The sequence below is a fragment of the Macaca nemestrina genome, chromosome 18, assembly GCF_043159975.1.
Source record: "Macaca nemestrina isolate mMacNem1 chromosome 18, mMacNem.hap1, whole genome shotgun sequence".
In the NCBI taxonomy this organism is placed as follows: Eukaryota; Metazoa; Chordata; class Mammalia; order Primates; family Cercopithecidae; genus Macaca; species Macaca nemestrina.
Genome location: NC_092142.1, coordinates 1,228,335 through 1,240,787, shown reverse-complemented (window position 1 = coordinate 1,240,787; position 12,453 = coordinate 1,228,335). Strand labels below are relative to the sequence as shown.

The 12,453-nt window shown below is 56.8% G+C and overlaps 1 long non-coding RNA gene across 1 annotated transcript; it reads left to right on the top strand.

The window, feature by feature from the left end:
* The first annotated feature begins 7,605 nt into the window (after positions 1 to 7,605).
* Positions 7,606 to 11,921, top strand: LOC139359791 (uncharacterized). The gene is made up of 2 exons (XR_011616223.1): positions 7,606 to 7,916; positions 8,072 to 11,921. It is a non-coding gene; the product is annotated as an uncharacterized lncRNA (long non-coding RNA).
* Positions 11,922 to 12,453: the final 532 nt, after the last annotated feature.

Here is a 12,453-nt window from a genome sequence, read left to right as displayed (position 1 = left end):
CCAGCATTTCCAGAGACGCCAAAAGGGAAGAGACAGGCCTGGCTGAGCCCCGGCGGCCCACGTGCTACACTCCGAGTTTCTGCACAGCCTGGCTGCGCGCGCAGGCCCCCGTCTCAGCCCCACGTCTCCTCAGCTGCTTCTGGGGTTTCTGTGAATAATTCTCCAACAATCCAGACCTCAGTGACTCTGGACTAAGGAGTCTCGCCTCCCAGAGTGACTGTGCTTATAAATAGGATTTTCTCAAGCTGGTTTCCACTCTGAAAACTGTAATAACATATGTCTGATCCTCGTTTTCAACAAAAAGATTTAAAAGCAGCAAAGCAGGGCCAGGCACGGCGCCTCACACCTGTAATCCCAGCACTTCGGGAGGCCAAGGCAGGTGGATCACTTGAGGTCAGGAGTTTAAGACCAGCCTGGCCAACATGGTGAAAACCCATCTCTAATAAAGATACAAAACATTAGCCGGGCGTGGTGGCGGGCATCTGTCATCCCAGCTACTCGGGAGGCTGAGGCAGGAGAATCGCTTGAACCCCAGGAGGTGGAGGTTGCAGTGAGCCAAGATCGTACCACTGCACTCCAGTCTGGTGACAGAGCGAGACTCCGTCTCTGAATGAATGAATGCAGCAAAGCAAGGTTGGTAAAGACCCCACAACAGGCATCCGACCCCACAACAGGCATCTGACGGCTGTGTCCAGACCATGCTTCTCAAAGGGGATCCAGAAACCTTCGGGGGTCCCCGAGGTCAAACCTGTTCTCATGACACTTCTGAGAGTGGTTTCCTTCCCATTCTTTTGAGACTGTCTCTCGCTCTGTTGCCCAGGCTGGAGTGCAATGGCACAGTCTTGGCTCAATGCAAACTCCACCTCCCGGACTCAAGCGATTCTTGTGCCTCAGCCTCCAGAGTAGCTGGGATTACAGGCGCCCGCCACCATGCCTAATTTTTTGCATTTTAGTAGAGACGGGGTTTCACCATGTTGCCCAGCCTGGTCTCGAACTCCTGACCTGAGGTGATCCGCCTGCCTCGGCCTCCCAAAGTGCTGGGATTACAGGCGTGAGCCACCGTGCCTGGCCTCCTTCCCATTCTCCTGAAAGCGTGGGGCGGAATGTTCTGGAGGCCACAGGCCTGCAGGCAGATGCAGACATAAGAATCCAGCACAAACAGCCACCCCTCCTTTCTCTTCCCACTACATTTTTTTTTACGGGGAAACAGTTGTTTTTCATTAAAATGTTATGTTCCCATGCAATGGATTTATTGCTATTTTTACGTGAAAAAGTGAACATTTTTAAAAGCTCTATTTCTAGTAGAGTGAATGTCCTCAGCGGCCGCGCACGTAAACAAAAGCTCAGAAGGTTTCAGGATTGCGAAGGGTCCTGAGACCAGAGTTCGGGAGCCGGGCTGGGCCAGCTTTGGGTGAGGATCCTTCCGGAACCCGCGATCACAGGGACGATCACACGGACCTGTGGCTCCACCCAGTGGTGATGGCGAGGACGGCAGGAGACCCCAGCGGGCAGGAGCACAGCCTGAACCGCCTGGCCCCGGGGATCTGCCCAGGGCAGGCAGGGGTGTCCCGGGCCCTGGGGCACTGGGGACTCAGGGCTGGCCGTTCTCCACGGCGGGACTGTCCTGTGGGTTGCAGGGGCCGGGACAGCCTCCCTGGGCTCCACCAGCCAGATGCCTGCGGCAACACCAGCCAAGACCACAGACGTCTCCACTTGCTGGCCAGCGTCCCCTGGGGACAGAACTGCCCCCCGTGAGAGCTGCCCAGTCCACAATACAGACAGGACGGTGCGAGGATGGAATCAGCAGGGAGCAAAACATTCGCACATGATGGCCGAGAGCTCCAGGCACTTACCCCACCTCCACCCTGTCCCATGGGGGCTCCAAGGCGGCCCCTCCCCACCATGGGAGCCGGGGTGGACCCAGGGAGTTCGGGGCACTGGAGGGGGAGGCTGTATCCGCCCGGCATCCTTCCCAGTCCCGCAGCAATGGCAGAGGGGACGTCTGTGTGGTCACCGCCCGTGGCGTGGCAGCAGCTGCAAGGTCAGCAGCACTGGAGGGGTTCAGGCCTGGGCGCTCCCTGGGGGTCTTGGCCTCTCCTCGCCTCCTGCCAGCCTCACAGACCCCAGGGGCTCCCACGCGGTCCTTGAGGCCCCCAGCCCCGGCTGCACTGAGAAGCACTGCCTGAGCTCTCAGCCCCACTCCTCCCAGCTGCCCTCTGTGGTGCCCAACCCTGCCCACCCACAGCAACCTGGGGGTCCTCTGTGCTCGCCTCACAGACGGGCAGGCAGCACTGGACCCCCAGCTCGAAGAGGCTGGGCCCTGCGGCCGTGGCTTCCCGCTTAGCTGCTCCTCCAGCACGTGGGACCCGCGCTGCCTGCCTGCTGCTCCTCCACACCCACCTGTAGAGGTGGGAGGGAACCTTCCACAGCTCACCTGAGCGCTGGGCAGGGGCGGAGCCTCTGTCCTCTGCCTGCCTCTGCCAGCTGGTCCCCAGGTTCAGGCTCAGCAGGCCCCCAGGTGCCCGTCACACAGAGGCTGCCCGCTCCCGTGGGTAGGTTGTTTGCAAGATGCTCAAGCAAAGGCCTCCTTGCCTGCAAACCTGTGGTGACACCGCAGCTCATCAGGGTCTGGAGCCCCAGCCACCGGCGAGGTCACTGTCGGAACTCTTTGACCGAGTGCCTCTGGAAGACGAGCTTTGCCGATTTCCACCTGTGGGTCCAGCCTGTCATTCCCACGCCCACCAGTGCCAGATGTCCAGCCCCAAGACAGACCTGCAAATTCACGTGAAAAACAATCGTGTCGCCAGCACTGCCATTAGGCTTCTAGAACAGTCTCTTTGGAGGGAAGAAAAGTATCCACTGCTTTGAAAACAGGCCGCAGGAGATGGGGAGACCTGAGTGGGAACCTCGCCCTGGCTCTGTCTCCTAACAACAGGGTCCACAGCCCTCTTCACTCGCAGACACTTCTGCTGGAACAGTCCAGACCCCCAGAAGTCATTTGCCAAACTTCAACTGGAGCACAGAGAATTTACTAGACCAAGGGATTCCACTCTGGGGAAGTTAGCTGAAAGAAATAATCTGAAAGTCTCTCTCTCTCCTCATTCTCTCTCTCTACATACATATATGTATACATATGATGTATATATACACACATATATATGTATATATGTATGAGTATATATACACATACACATAATATACATACATACCTATATACGTATATATATATACACACACACGTATATAAAGTTATGCGTATGAAAACGTTCACTGTGGTTTTTTTTGGTAGACTGGTTTTTAGTAGGATGAAAAATGACATGGTTTTATTCTGTATCTTATGAAGCCAAATGTTCACGCACAGAAAAGCAAACAAATCAACCTGGACAAGCCCCTACCTGACCCAGTGAGCGACTGTTTCTCCCTGTGTGGGGGAATCTCCCTAGTTCTGTCAAGGCTTATTCCTTCACTCCAGAGCAGGGACTCATCTGTCATTCAACTCATCGGTGAGGTTTTACTTATACAGTTATGTTATGTTATGTTATGTTATGTTACATTATGTTATTTATTTGATTTTTTGTTTTTGAGACGGAGTCTCGCTCTGCCGCCAAGGCTGGAGTGCAGTGACATGATCTCGGCTCACTGCAAGCTCCGCCTCCCAGGTTCATGCCATTCTCCTGCCTCAGCCTCCCGAGTAGCTGGGACTACAGGCGCCACCACCACCTCGCCTGGCTAATTTTGTATTTTTAGTAGAGACGGGGTTTGTCAGGCTGGTCTCAAACTCCCAACCTCAGGTGATCTGCCCACCTCGGCCTCCCAGAGTGCTGGGATTACAGGTGTGAGTCACCGCGCCCGGCCACAATTATGTTTTTCATGTGAAGGTGGCTCCTTGTTCTTTTTGCATGTCTGCCTATTCTTGTTTCTCTGTTGCTCTTCCCTCATTTATCTCCTTGGGAACTGTAAACATAGCTCTTTCAAGGCCCCCTTCATGTTATTCTTGGCTGCAAATCCCCAATATGCTGCTCTCTGGGCTGACCACATGTGTGCGGCCTGCACATCCTCCGATGTTGGAATCTATTCGGTTGTTCTTTCCTGCACCTGCCCTGGTGGAGTAGGCATCCGTGGTTCCAGGCAGAGGATTTTGAGGATTGTCTCTGACCAACCCCATGATGTGCTCTAGCCTTGAACTGGGTCTTCACAAGAGTGTCTCAAGTCTGAGTTGTTTACACCCCACGCCTGGGAGCAGCAAGACTGTGGTCTCTTCTCAGACTAGCAGCCTGGCCGCCTGCTCCTGAGGTGCAGGGTGCCTCCACCCCCAGCCCTGCCCGCTCATTCCATTTTTCTTGTCCTGCTCTTGTGGGTGCAGAGGCTCTCCGCAGTCCTCCACCTCCCCATCTGGGGAGTGGGACTCAGCCCACACCATTGCAGGCATCTCTAGGGGCAACTGAAGACCATAGTAAGAATTCTCACCACAGAGCTTGAGCCCCCACCAGCCACTGAGTCTCGCCAGTGCCAGCCTCTCTCAGCCTCTCGCATAGGACTAGGCAGGTATCAGGCCCCAGCGTTCTGAGGCTATGTCCCACCCTCAATCATGGGAGTACTTGGTACTTTCTATTTTCACCTTTAAGCCTTAGATACGATTTCTAGGCAACAGAAAAAAACCCCATCCAGAACCATATAACCTCCAATTTTTTTTTTTTTACTTTTTAAAAATTTTTTTTTTTTTTGAGACCAGGTTATGAGACTGGCTAATTTTTGCATTTTTGGTAGAGACAGAGTTTTGTCATGTTGCCCGGGCTGGTCTCAAACTCCTGGACTCGAGCAATCCACCCACCTCAGTCTCCCAGAGTGCTAGGATTACAGGCGTGAGCCACGGCGCCCAGCCAAAGCCCTGATTTCAATTAACAGTTTCCATTTAAGTTCACCTATGACTAAGAGCTTTGCATACGCCAGGATTCATGTGTTTTGGTTTGTTTAGAGACAAGGCCTCGCTCTGTGGCCCAGGCTGGAATCAGCTCACCGTAGCCTCAAACTCCTGGGCTCAGGTGATCCTCCTGCCTCAGCCTCCTGAGTAGCCCAGACGATAGGTGTGAGCCACCATGCCCAGCTAATTTTTCTTTTTTTGAGAGATGGGGTTTTGCTATGTTGCCCAGGCAGGCCTTGAACTCCTGAGCTCAAGCAATCCTCCCTTCTCAGCCTCCCAAAGTGCTGGGATTAAAGGCATGAGCCACCACCGCCAGCCTGGATTATTTTTAATGATGCCCACCTTGCCCCTGGCAGGTACTGCGCAAACACTTTACGCAGTGTCTCAGCCTACCCTCCCGACAGCCCTGGGCAGCATCGTCCTCCCTGTCCTCTGACAAGCAGACCTCAGAGAAGTCGGGCCACTCACCCCTGCCACCCATCTAAGAAGTGGCAGAGCCAGCCAGGAGCCCAAGTCAAACACAGCCACGTGGACAGCCGTCCCTCCACACCGTACCTCCTCCCCGCTGAGGGAGAGGCCGGCCAGTCCCTGCCCACATCAAGTGTCCTGAGAACCAGGTCTGCCTCCCCGCAGGGCAGTCCTCTGGCCACTGGCTCCTCAGTGTGGGAGTCTCCTTTTGGGCAGAGAGCAGCCTGGTGCGGCCCAGAGCGCACTGGACGTCCCAAGGAAGCTCCAAAGAAAAATCCTCCATAGATCCGAGCCTGCTCCAGAGACCAGAGGTTCCGGATCGAAGGGGCACACACAGTCCGGGTTTGTGTTACTTCCCTGGGACATCCTGATGTGGCCTGTTGGGGAGAAGCAGCCAGGGACACCCTATCCTGTTGGCTCCATGTCCCAAGTCACCCAGACCTGTCCTACACCCTCCCCGCTACACCATCTCTACTGAGGCCTCTGCAGGATCCATCTGGGACATCATGAAAGGCTCTGCTAACCCTCAAAGCCCAGGTACCATGGGGTCCAGATGTGGGCGACATTTTCCTAGAAAATCACGTAAGGAAGAGCTCACTACATCTCCCAGCACTCCTCAGGGAACCGGAGGGGACCCGTTCCTCCCGCACAGCAACCTCTACAGCCTCTCCTCAAATCCCCCAGCCTCTACCACAGCCTCCCTCTCCCCTCCCTTCCTTCTGTTAAATGAAATCTATAGGAAGCCCTTGGTGGCCGGGCACGGTGGCTCACACCTATAATCCCAGCACTTTGGGAGGCCAAGGCAGGAGGATCACTTGAGGTCAGGAATTCGAGACCAACCTGGCCAATATGGCAAAACCTTGTCTCTACCAAAAACACAAAAATTAGCCAGGCGTGGTGGCACGTGCTTGTAATCTCAGACACTTGGGAGGCTCAGGCAGGAAGAATCGCTTGAACCCAGAGACACGGAGTTTGCAGTGAGCCGAGATCATGCCGCTGCACTCCAGCCTGGCCCACAGAGCGAGACTTCATCTAAAAAAAAGTTCGATGTCACCAAACTGAAGCTAAGTTGTTTATCTGAACTTCTGAGAAATCAGGGGAGTAATAACAGCCAAATCCCCAAACAGGCCGGTCCTGGTTGGTACATTAAGGAGTTCTCCGCTTTCACCCTTACAAGAAAAGCAGTTTTGAAGGGAGCGATCCGTGTTTTCTGTCTCTGCTTTCCTCGGCCCTTCCGTCTAGAAAACCAACCTCCTGTCTTCACCCCCCGGAGCACTCCCTGCTCTTTGCAGAGCCCAGCGCTGCCCGAATCGAGCATCACGAATGAAGCCAGACGATCTTTAAACTAAATTCATCATTTTGTCTTGTGACAATTCTCTGGACCGGCTCATGCCGGGAGGGAAAGACGGCAAATCAGACACTGTCATAGCGGATGAGGAGGGAGATGTCCGACCCACCGTGGGTCATCTCAAGCACCTACTTGGCTGGATGAAGGGACCCCTACAGACCTCATAAAGCGCTGCTTCTGGGTGTGTCTGTGAGGGGGTCTCCAGAGAAGCCTGCCTGGGGGTCCAGGTCCTGAAGGGAAGACCCTCCATATGGACGGATACCATCAATCACCTGGGGGCCCAGAGAGAACAAAAAGGGGCCGGACGTGGTGGCTCACGCCTGTAATCCCAGCACTTTGGGAGGCTGGGGCAGGTGGATCACTTGAGGTCAGGAGTTGGAGACTAGCCTGGCCATGGTGACACTCCATCTCTACTAATACAAAAAAATTAGCCAGGCATGGCGGCATGCACCTGTAGTCCCAGCTACTCCAGAGGGTGAGACAGGAGACTTGTCTGAACCTGGGAAGTGGATGCTGCCATGAGCTGAGGTCACCCCACTGCATTGCATTGTCTGTAGCCTATGAGACAGAGCCAGACTCTCTCAAAAAAAAAAAAAAAAAAAGAGGGAAAAGGAGTTCTGATCTTGTTCCTGGCACTGGGACTCTCTCCTCCTCCTCCTGCCCTTGGACATCAGAACCCCAGGGCCCCCAGCCTTGGAACTCCAGGACTTAACACCAGCGGTTCCTTGGATTCTCAGCCTTCAGCCCTGGCCTGAGAGTCACACCTTTAGCTCCCCGGGTTCTTCCGTTTCCTGACTTGGACTGAGCCAGGCTGCCAGCATCCCAGGTCTCCAGCTTGCAGACGGCGTCCCTCCCGGGACTTCTCAGCCTCCCTAACCACATGGGCCAATTCCCCTAACAAACCCACTCTCAACCGTCTATCGATCTCTCTCTCTCCAATACATTGGTCTGCCTCTCGAGAATCCCTACTGATGCAACGCGTTTCTGTACACTGGCTTCTGCCTGGGATCTCACAGGTGTGCCGGGGAATAAGCATTCCACAACCCATTTGGGAAACTGTGGAGGACGGTGTGAAAGGAAAGGAGAAGCTCAGGACCCCAATTCAGGCAGCCAAAAGGACAAAACGAAGCTGAAGACCGAGCCGGGCAAGGGACTGCCTCTCCCTGTGTTCCTGGACAGGTAACTACAGACGCCGGATCACATCGCACTCTCCGTTCCCCTCATCTTGGGGACGCATCATCAGCGATCCCCGCCCCCCGCCCACTCCTTTTCTCTTCCCACCATGGGCTCAGAAACAGGATACCCCACAGCCCACTTTCCCCCTTTTAATACAGAGGCTCAAAACCATCGCTGGAGAAAGACCTCGACCTTGCCGAGACACGCTCCGAAGCCCACCGAGGCCTGTCCCGGGTATTTCTTGGTTTACAACTGAAATAGACCAAAAAGACAGTGGGCATCCTTCTGGATCATCTGATTCTGCAGCGGCCTACGCCTTTCGCCATCTTCGAGACATTTTACGGTCCTGGAGTTGCAGAAAACTTCGAGCAATGCGAGCGACTCTCGACCAGCGTCGCGACCGTCAAGTGCAATCGATCATCGCCAGTGGAGAGTGACCGGATATGAGACCCCTGCCCGACTCCAACATGGCCGCCCAGCCCACGACCGAGGCCTGGGCCGCCGCTGCCAGGAGCCAAGATGGCTGCGTCGCGCGCTGACGTCGCGCGCGCCCGGCCCCTTCCTGCCGGGACCCGGAAATGATCTCCCAAGGCGGAAGTAAACGGCACGCGACGGTCGGTTGAAAAGTTGGCGGGCGCGGGCGAAGGCTGCGAGCGGGGCCGTCCGGGTGGTCTGGGCGACTGCCCCGAGGGCCCGACACGCCCTGCAGCCAGCCCCGACCGTCTTACCTCAGTTTCCTCACCTGTAAGAGGGGTCAGCGGGCGGGTGCCTGTGCCATCGTCCTTCTCTAAATGCAGGGACGGAAGACGGGCGCTGGCGGGACGGCCACAGGAGCCCAGGCCCGGCGCCTGCACGCGGGGCTCGTGCCCGGGAGTTTGACCAGATCGGGAGGCGGCAGGGGGCGGCGGCGAGGGGCCCTGGCGAGGGCACAGGCGGGACAGGGGGCAGCGCTGGCTGAGGCCCGGCGGCCAGAGGGAGCGGGAGGGAAGGTGCAGGGCCTGGGCTGCTGCTTCCTGGGCACATCTAGCTTTCGAGGGTCACACCGCGGGGAAAGGTGACCTTTTGAAAAGGTAATGGGGGCCGCGATCCCTCCAGAGGCTGTAGGGAGGATCCTTCCTGCCTCTTTCAGCTCCTGGGGGCTCTGGGAGCTCCAGGCGTCCTTAAAAGGGTGGTGGCGGCGTGACTCCAAACTTCCCCCCCTCCCCCGAGACGGAGTCTCCCTCTGTCGCCCAGGCTGGAGTGCAGTGGCGCCATCTCAGCTCACTACAACCTCCGCCTCCCGGGTTCAAGCGAATCTCCTGCCTCAGCCTCCCGAGTAACTGGGATTACAGGCGCAGGCCACCACCCCTGGCTAATTTTTGTATCTTTAGTAGAGACGGGTTTCCACCATGTTAGCCAGGTGAGTCTCAAACTCCTGACCTCAGGTGATCCGCCCACTTCGGCGTCCCAAAGTGCTGGGGTTACATATGTGAGCCACCGTGCCCGGCCTCAACTTTTTTTGAGACAGAGTCTTGCTCTGCCGCCCAGGCTGGCGTGCAGTGACTATCTCAGCTCACTGCAGCTTCCACCTCCCAGGCTCAAGCAATCCTTCCACCTCAGCCTCTCTCCAGTAGCTGGGACCGCAGGTACACACCACCACACCCAGCTAATTTTTGTATTTTTTTGTAGATAGGGTCTCACTGTGTTGCCCAGGCTGGTCTTCAACTCCTGAGCTCAAGGGATCCTCCCGCCTTGGCCTCCGTAAGTGCTGGGATTACAGGTGTAAGCCGCTACTTCCTGCCGCCTACTTTATGTATTTTGCAAATAAAAGGTTTGCAGGTCACATCAAATATCAAGTGATTGATCTGTGGGGACGCAGGCGCCTTCCTCAGAGCCCCCCCTCCCTCCCTTTCTCCCGCCCCAGCCAGCCTTGTGCATCTGCACGCACCTGGGCTGCTCAGGGGGCTCTCTGCTGCCCACTGAGTGCGAGAAGTCTGTCGGTGCAGGGACCTGGGTGCTGCCACACGGGTGGAGAATCCATGGTGGCCGGTGGGAGGCCTCCAGCACAGACCCTGCACACCTGGAGGCTTCTGCTAGCAAAGCCCTGGGACCTAAGACCAGATGCCCAGGCTACGGCCCACTTGGGATGACACACAGGGTCCCCAGATGGGTGCGTCTACCCCACTGACCCCCTTTTTGGGGTGCATGTGTCTGTTCTGGGGCTGCTTTGGGCCCCAGCGATTGGGGGTGGACGGTGTCGCCTTGTGAGAAGGAGCCCGTGTGGTAGGAGTGCCCTGTGGGCGCAGGCCAGGCCCTGGAATGGTCTGTGCCTCGCACACTGCGTTGGCAAGTGACTGCGCTGTTCCCGAGCTGTTGAGGAGCTCAGAAATCCAGGCCGGCATCTTTCTGCCCCACGTGGTGGTAGAGATAGCCAGGAAGTGAGTGCCGGCCGCCCAGGGCCCCAGGCCCGTTTCCTGAGACAGGGCTTGGCCACCTGTGGTCTGGTCTCCACATGGCAGGATGTGCATTCGAGGCCTGTGACCCATGGGGTGGGAAGTGGGGCATGCAGGAGCTCCACCCGTGTTGGGGTGACCTGGCTGTCCCCAGCAGCCGCCTCTGCACGGGGCCTTCTGGTCAGTTTGGGCCATCCTAGTATCTCGCTGGGCTCTGCCAAACCCACTTGCCAATCCGATTTGGAAGACGGTCCCGTCTACATGGTTTCCCCAGGCCTGGAAGCAGCAGCGGCACCACCCCCTGCACTGGGGGTCCCAGGATCCCCGATGGGCTGTGGTGTGACCCATCCAGGCTCTTAAGAGGCCAACCTGGACTCACAGGACGTCCTGTGGGTCGTGGTGCAGGAAGGTCCTTGGGCCCTGACGCACTCACAGTGGTGGCCAGGGAGCCCGGAGTGTTCGAATGAAGCCATGGGGACGGACAGAGGCCAAAACACACCATCTTAACTTCTAATTTTCCTTGGGCAAAATCACTGGACCTCTGTCATCCTTTTTTTTTTTTTTTTTTTTTTTTTGAGACAAGGTCTCCCTGTTGTGCGCTGTGGCATGATCATAGCTCACTACAGCCTCCACCTTCCAGGCTCAAGGGATCCTCCAGCCTCAGCTTTCCAAAGTGCTGGGACGACAGGTGTGAGCCACTGCACCCAGTCTAGTCATCCCAAAGCAAGTGTCTGTCGGTGTGGGCGGGGACTCTCCCAAAGCCAGAGGCCCTGTCAGCCTGCTACACGACTCTGGCCACCACCCTGCGGATTACGGGCTCCTAGGAAAGCTGCCCCAGGGACCACGATACCGGAGGTGGCCTGGGGCAGAAGGCGCGACTCTCTCTCCCTCCTCTTCCCCCACAGACCTTGGAAAGGTCTCGCCTCAAGGCCTCCCACCACCCTCAGCTGAGCAAATGTGTGTCTATTTTGGAATATCTGCAACGTCTTTGAGCTGGCGCCCTTGAAAGAGAGTAATTTGGTGTAGCCGGCGGTGGGGGCCTCTGAGCCCAGCAGGCTGTTATTTTGCCCATCGGTTCCCCTTAAACACATTCAAGCTCGGAGTGGGGGCAGCACCCCATCCCCAGGAGCCCAGCTGGCATTGTTTCTGGGGACACACTAACCTCCAGTCCTCAGGCCAGGAGCTAGGGCGTCCGAGGCCGTGGGGATCCACTGCTCAGCCTGCTTCTGTGCTCCCGGGGCCTCCTGCCTCGGGCCAAACTTCTGGTTAGCAAAGAGATACCTGGGATTTCAGGAGACGGTGTCTCTTAAGCAGGAATCCTCCGGCAATTGCAAATTGTAACCACGCACCTACCTGCAGCTGTTCTGAGTAAACTGAGCTGCGGCAGGCACGCTACCCCGAGGCCGCAGTGCAAGCGTGGCTACGGCCTGGCCCCTAGCAGGCCCCTGACTACACAATGGAGGTCAGGTGTGGATGACAACCATGCACCCGGGATTCCCTTGAAGTTTTCTGTGCTTGTGTTTAAGAGCTTAAATTGTTTTTGAAAATCACTTTAAAACTTTCACAGAGGACATAAGTCATTGCCATGAGCTTCCTTTGGTTCAGAGGAGCTTCCTTATTTTCCTGGGCCCCACGTTTGCGGTTTTGTTTGCAGGGACTGAGCGAAGTCAGCGTGTCCACACACACATTCACCCATTGCACAGGCTGCCTGGGGCCGGCAGACCACAGGGTCCCGCTAGGACAGCCAGAGCCCTCTGCAGAGCCTAGGGTACAGGCTGGTGGAGGACGGGGCTAGCCCTGGGTCCCCAGCTCAGCACTTTGTTCCTCTGTTCCCTGGGGAGTTGACTGGTGTTGGGGGCTGTCTCCCTCACCCACTCGGAGTTGAGGCCACAGGCAGAGGCCAGTCCCGGGAGACCTTGCGGCCGCAGCTTCCCGCTAGGAGGGGGTCAGAGACCCCTGTGCCAATGTGGGACCAAGCCCTAAGGTCAGTGTGAACGCCCCCGGCCTCACGTGCTTCCCCCGCGGTCTCGGCTGGCTGTAGATGGAGTCTCAGGCCCAGCTGCACAGCCCCATGTCTGGCAAGGCAGGAGCCCCTCGGGCCAGGGACA